This window comes from Acipenser ruthenus, chromosome 26, assembly GCF_902713425.1.
Source record: "Acipenser ruthenus chromosome 26, fAciRut3.2 maternal haplotype, whole genome shotgun sequence".
Lineage (NCBI taxonomy): Eukaryota > Metazoa > Chordata > Actinopteri > Acipenseriformes > Acipenseridae > Acipenser > Acipenser ruthenus.
The window spans coordinates 25,008,348-25,015,670 of record NC_081214.1 but is presented as its reverse complement, the minus strand read 5'-3'; positions in this window follow the sequence as shown (position 1 = coordinate 25,015,670).

Sequence of the window (7,323 nt, the reverse complement as noted above, 5' to 3'; positions counted from 1 at the left end):
ATGGATTAAACAGGTTTAAACGTCTCTGGGTGAATATTCATTTTATTATTGAGTTATTAGGTGGATGGAACCAGATAATGGAAAGTGTTGACATAACAGCAATAGTTATAATATGAATTACTGTATATCTCCACATTATGACTTGATGGTTTTCCTTTTGCTCTACCACTGTTGCAAAAAGTTGACATTTTCTAACATGTACATTGTATAATCTGTGTGTGTGTTTTAAGCTTTGGAATAAGATTCATTTTCTATATAACATCCCGTTGTATAACGTGTGGGTTTGTGTTTGAAAACACATTCTTACAATTATTCATTTGTAAAACCTCTGCTTTGTATAACCAGTTTGGGTGCAGCCCCCGTGTGCTAAACAATATGTTTACATTTGGGAGAAGGGAGTCGAGTCTGTGTAAACTAGCAGGGTTTGGGCTCCGGGGAGTGTATATAAGGGCAAAGGCTGTGGCAAAAGAACAGCAATGCCAGTCTCTGAAGGTAACCACACCCAAACAGCATCCTCACCCAGCAGCATCGCAGCAAGCTGAGACTGAGCTTATGTTAGGCAGAAGTGAAGAATAGTTCACTGCATTTCCTGACAACCGAATGCAATATTCTAATTTGGCAGAGGGATGCGTCCAGACATGGTAAATAATACTTTTGTTCTGTATTAGGCTTGCAACTGTAAATTAATATGTTTCAGCGTTGTTGCAATTTGATATATCGGTCTACAGTGTAATATGATTAACATTAATTGTTGGAATAAATTAATTCCTTCTTTGATCTGTTATTGTTTAGTCTTAGTTATTTCGTAATATTAGAATGGTGGTAGAATAACATTTGATGAATGTTAAATTACTGTTTACCATATTTGTAGCTGTATGTGTTACATATCAATTTCAAAGTAAAATCTACACATATGGAGATCATTATTACATATTAATACAATCCAACACCATCAGTTTCAATTTGTTTTTTGCATCAAACTTCTTCCACGATTACACAGTTCAGGATGGCTATATATTCCCTAAGGGATCTCGGCATTAAACATTCTTAGAGATTTTGCTGAATTTAATTATAAACCAAGCTGTGATCAATACCGGGCAGTGCTAGGGTATAATACTACATGTTGCACAAGCCTTTATTTACCACTTTTAATTAACGCCTACGCGGACTGATCAATAATGCGTCACAAGCGAGTGACGCATTTTTCCATTGTGTTGAAATTGTCTGCCTTTAATTTAGAACTACATTCTCACGTCAGACACCCTATGTTTTCTTTGTTCTTAATATAAAAAATAAATCTTATTCACACACTTCAAATTAAATCAAAACAATACATTACAAAACACTCACAAAGTGCTTTCCAAGAAACCTTCACAAAGCGCCAGCTTTCACAATTGATTGCAACAAACAATTAATAGTGTGCATGACTATTTCCAGTCCTCGTTCCATGTGATTTCCTCGTGATGCAATCTGCACCCTTTGTTCTTATTTTAGTGACGCTGACAGAATCCTGATATGTCCCATGGATGCACGGTGTCACTCAGTGGAATTGCAGAAGAGTTCTTTACAAGTCAATAGAAAAGGTTAACAAACAGTCAACAAAATCCTATTTGCCTGAGAAGATGAGTCTTCAGATTCTTGTGCTCACTCTCCTTGAAGGTGTGTTGAAGTGCCTACCAAGTGTCCCTCTGTTATTCACAAGGGAACGTCTCTCTTCACAGGTAGCTATTGCTTGTCGCTGCATGGTAACGGCTGTCTGACGGAATATTAACATCACTTGCCTTGTTTTCCAGTTTCATCAAACAGAGGTGACCTAATTTGAACAAACTCCGAGCTGAAGCTCATTAGTAGCAGCTCTGACAGAATGCATCATAAATAGACTTTAAACAGATGGCTACAAACAACCTCCTGCGCTATGAAGTGTGTTAACGCAAAGATAAGTTTATTGAAGCGCAAAGCAATAATCAAAACGTACAAGAGATCCAAGGTAAAAAAAAAAGTGAATTCAAAGAAATACCAAAACTCCATATATAAACCGCTGCTTGTTTTACTGTGGTTATTATAACCGCAATAATAATATAATATTTTGTAGTACTGTATAGTACAATATTCACCAGTACATCCACATACAGAGGATCATCATAACCCCATGAATAAATGCATGTTTCACAAATGTCACAGTCAACAGATACATATAATATGCTCCTGGAATGTATTAAATAAGTTGGAACAAGGGAAAAGTAGTTGCAGTAAAAGGATACAATACCTTCGGGTAGCTCATGTATAAATGCACATAAGTACAGTATATTTATATAATTCAGTGCAAGTAAACGAATATCTAAAAGACAAATGAAAAAGCTATGGGCTGGTACTGTATTTAATATAAAAAAAGCTTTTTTTAATGTAATTACACGTCACAACAGAGTGCTGAAGTAACCCTAAATGGCCTGCTGAAGCTTATCTGAATGCACAAGAGCAGATCTCTGTCTAAAGCCAGAGCATATTGTGTCACGCTTAGCCGCAGTCATGTGTTTAAAGTTTCTCTTTGTAATGGTACTGGTTTGGGTAGAAAATGATTAAACCAGCATATTTCTCTGCAAAGACACTCAATCAGGTAATCCGGTAACTGCTGACAGCATCGTAATGTTAAATCTCATATCCACCCATCCTCCAATTGTTTTTAATTAAGACCTGGGGGAAATGACAGCTTAATTACGTTGAAATATGAGCCAGGGATAAAAACGGATGTTTCTTCTGTGACCCAGTACACCAGGGAACAGTCGTGCCCTGGATATCGTGTTTTTTTTCAATATTTTGCACCTGTTTTAAAAAATGAGCTGGGAACCGGTGTGTTCTGGAAAGCAATTACAGCAGTGCAGAAAAACTGGCTTTTACCTGCAAAACGTTACTGAAAATATAAACACTACAATAAATCATTCTTTCAACCTGGTCCTGGCTGGCGATAAAAACCAAGTTTGTGAAGCTGCATTCTTTATGTTTCTGTCTGAGATGTGAGGTTGAAGGATAGCATTGCACCAGGAACAGAGTCTGTGTATTTCCTTCCCTTGCAGCTGGAGAGCTAGCAGTGGAGTGCTACTGGAGCTCCGTCAATATACCATCATTCTGACCCAGAGCGGCTGAGGCCGCTACGACAGCTCTGGCTTTACACTGAAGCCCAGTGAATACAGGGAGGCTTCAGTCTCTCGCATACCTGGGCAAATGCTTGTGTTGATTAAACATGTTTATCAGTACCGTCTTCACTGATTTTAAGTGCAGCTCTAACAGGGTGGAGACTGGACGCAGACTGCACGCCAGCATACAGCAGCATATTGTAGCATTTTATTTTTATTCTGCCTCAAAAGCTAACATTTTCATTTGCAATCAGTGCTACAAATGTTGCTAAATGTTGCCAGACAGAAGCCATCCCACCAGTGCATCACACAACACTGCCTGTCACGCTACCCATCGTTTGTGTCTCCACGCCTGTGCATGTGTTTGTTTGTGACTGCAGCTGTCTGTGTTGCCTTGCAGCCAGATTTACACATGGATAAACAGATACGCAAAGAAGCAGACCTGCTGTACAGCGTTACAGTTGGGCCATGCCATAGCTTGACTGTGATAAGCCTATCAAATTGAGGAAGATGCCTTCAGACTTTTCATCACAAGCAATCATGGACCTACCAGACTGCATCTTCTGAATACCCCAGGCAATGGGAAGACCACTTTCCAATTTTACCGACAGCTGTTATGTCTGAGATCTATACAACAAAAGCCCAGAAACACAGTCGATATGCTTTCCTGTGTGTATTTGCCTGGTCTGTAATTTAATCTGAAGATCTGATTGCAGAGTAGTGAGAAAATACAATGAAGTAAAACATTAGAGGAATCTCATTTCCATGCAGTCACTTGAGTCCCCCATTTCGCTTTAAAGACTGACACATATTGATTTGTCTGCCTGCACCTCAGTTATTTAAAATGCTTGTTTGTCAGCATGGTATATCTTCACCGTGCATTCAAATACATTGCACACGGACTCCAGCCAGACTTGTTTCCTGGCTCCCTCAATGACAATGTGTCAATCATGCTGTTTTACAGCAAATACAGCATCTAAAAGCAGCTTATTGAGTGCAGAAGCATGAGTGCAGTGATTCTGAGATTCGAGCTGGTGCAAGGTGTAAAGTGGTTGGGATGTGAAAACTGGGAACACTTTAAGTGTTTGCAATTACTGTGTATTTACATAGTAGTTGCTTAGTAAATACATGCATTGTTACATTGTAATTAATGTGTAAATCTTTTTGCACGATATATTACGCAAGTACACAATTGTATCAGAAAAGGGTTAGGGTTAGACGTCTTCCAGGAGACGTCTTTCCAGTGGCCGCTTAAAAAGGTAGCAGTAATCTTTCTGAATCAATTTCAAATCTTTCCTAGCTGTGCATCAAGGGCCAAGCAGTTGCTGCATGCTTTACTGATACTGTGGTAGATCCCTTCCTCTGGCATTTAAAAATGAAAAACATATTTCAGACATTCATTGTAATTTACACTAACAGTCTCCACACATCATATTATATACTGTAGCAACTGAACAGGACTTTGCATAGGGAAGCATTATTATTATTATTTTATTTTAATAATTCTGTCTGTCAGAAATGTCTGCATTCTTTAGCTTTTTAAAAAACGATTATGCTTTCTCATTCTTTTTTGATATATTATTGAATTTCTATGGGAGGCAAATCAGAAGTTTCTGTCAATTATTTATTAGTTTTTAATATGTTTTAGTAGAAAAAAAAAAGGTTATGTGTGCCTTCAGGGCCTCACCAATCACAGAACTTAATCAACATTCTTTAATCAACATTCTCACAGCTGCACAATGCAATTTCATTGTAACATTCCCCTAACAGCTCAGGCAATGACTGTACTGTATGACACTGCAATTGAGAGCTATTGTGCACATTTTTCTTCAATGCGCCACTGCATTTTCTGGAAGAAAAGAAACTTCGATAAATCAGCAAACTTCTAAAGGATGTTTTTTTTTTAACTCACTTCAGTCATAACTAGAACATATTTTAGAGGATCAATAAGAGAAAACAAGAGCTGCATGAATAACCCATCAATCGATTGCTTTCTCCTCGATGAGACTGCACCGAAATAAAAAACAACTGAAGTGATACTGCAGGGAAGGTGCAGGCAGAGTTTAGTTAGACTGCAGTTCATGTTGAACGGAATTGCTGTTTGTTTTACAGTTCAATAAAACTGTACAGTGCTAGTTACAGCTAAAACTGTAGCCACAGTGCAGCGGTTGAACAGAAGGCTCATTGTACTGTTCTTCCATGTGTCTGCTGCGTTTCCCTGCTGTTTGTTTGGGTTACAGTAGCATTTTTAACAACATTGATATAGCTGGACCTGAGCCAGAAACATGAATGTGTAAAAGGAGTTTTAAAAGTGACAAAAAAGAAGGTACAGTAGATATTAGATTACAAAAGTCAGTATAGTATGGTGCAACATATATTGAACATAATAATACAAATAACTGGGTAAGGATCAGGAAGCAGCCAATCAAGGCACAATTACACTGTTTCTGTTAACACACAATGTTGTGGGGCAGCTATGGCCTGGAACAGTGAACCTCTGTACAAGGATCAACCAGTCCATGTCTACTGGAGTCTTTGTTTCTAAATCATCCGTCTGTGTTTTTTAGGGTGTATTGCTGGTATCCTTTAAGATAAGATTGGGAATTTGGAGGAACGCCATTAAAACCTTTGTGTGTAAAAGGTTTTAATCTTTGCAAGGCGTCTACCAGTCGCTGAATCTGGAATCGGTTTGGCTGTGAGGATTATAACACTGCAATCCCACTTATTTCATCCTGCAATGTTTGTTGGCTGTCTAATTTATTGTCTCTGCTCAGCTGCCAGTGTTGGCCCAAAAGGACCCACACTTTATGGCGTTCTGTCAATGACAACAACTCCGACCTTCAAATCAAGGTTTTTTTTTCTGTTGACGGGACCGTACTCTGCATTTGAGCCGAGCATTGTCACCACTGAGGCACTCCAGATACAGGGTTCGGGATGGGTTGAGTGATTCTGTAGCTACCCTAAATCCTCATAACAGCTGCTCATCTCTGCAATCTCACAAGTGAATGCCCAGCATGTCGCTGTAATGCATTTGAGTTTATTTTCTCCAGACGGGGGTAACATTTATCTTCCAGTAATGATCGCACTAACACGGGTGCCATTATTCAAAACCCCAGCTGACTAACGAAAAGAAAGATGGATTTGATACACACAGCAGCAGCAGCAGCAGCACTGCTCCCCGCATTACCACATTACCTCCAGTCCCAGCATTATTAGGCTCCGCTCGTTACTCAACGAGAAATATAAAACAATAAAACCCATTATCACTGAGGCCTAAAATATAATGATGTTTCCTAACAGTGAGCTGCAGCGTCAACATCTCAGAATATTGATACAAAGGCTGTTTGCAGCACAATGAAGCTGGCGGCACGCCCGTCCAATGTGTCAGAGCTGATCCTGAAGCTCATTATTCTTCTGTGCCAGAGCTCTGCCATCCATCTGCAACAGTTCACTGGAGCCCGTTCCCTGGAGGGGGGCTGTGTGTTCTTAAACCTCTCTCCCAGATTTCAGCTTCACCTTCGTTATAATTCTGGGAGCAGCCAGCAACTGGAAGGCTTTCAAATAGGTCAGGAATGTAGGCAGAAAGTAGAAGCACAAGTATAAGTCATTGTCATAAGCCAACTGTCTCTCCAGGCTGGGTTAAAAGGAAACAAGCGTGGGCAGTGGAAGGTTTGCAATGCAGTCGATGTTTGAGCTGATGTTTATGTATAAATAAGTAAGAGGAACTGTCATCTGATACAAAGTATGCATTTGAGAGAACTCTTGTGTGTGTGTTTTTTTTTTTCTTTTTAAAGGTAATTTCAAACATTGAAGAGCTGTCATCACATGGACCCAAAACTGATCAAAACTATGTGACCTTTTCACTTTAAGGACTGTTTTAAGGAATTGTTTTTGTATGAAGGAAACTCATGGCTGAAGTGGAAGCTCTTTTCAAATCCACACTAAAATGTCTTTGTAATTCCGTATGAGAACATTATGCGAATGACAAGCAACTGGATTCAATTCCCTGACTCAACCCAGTCTAATTGCCCTTGTCACAGCGCTGGCATCTGCATAACGCATAACACATCCTGATCAGCTTGATAGCGCTGTATTTCATTCAGACAGCTCGCAAACCAGGAGAAACAAGGACAATCTGCTAGGCTGAAGTGAACGATCAGGCCGAATGCAATTCACCCAGCGACAAGCGCAA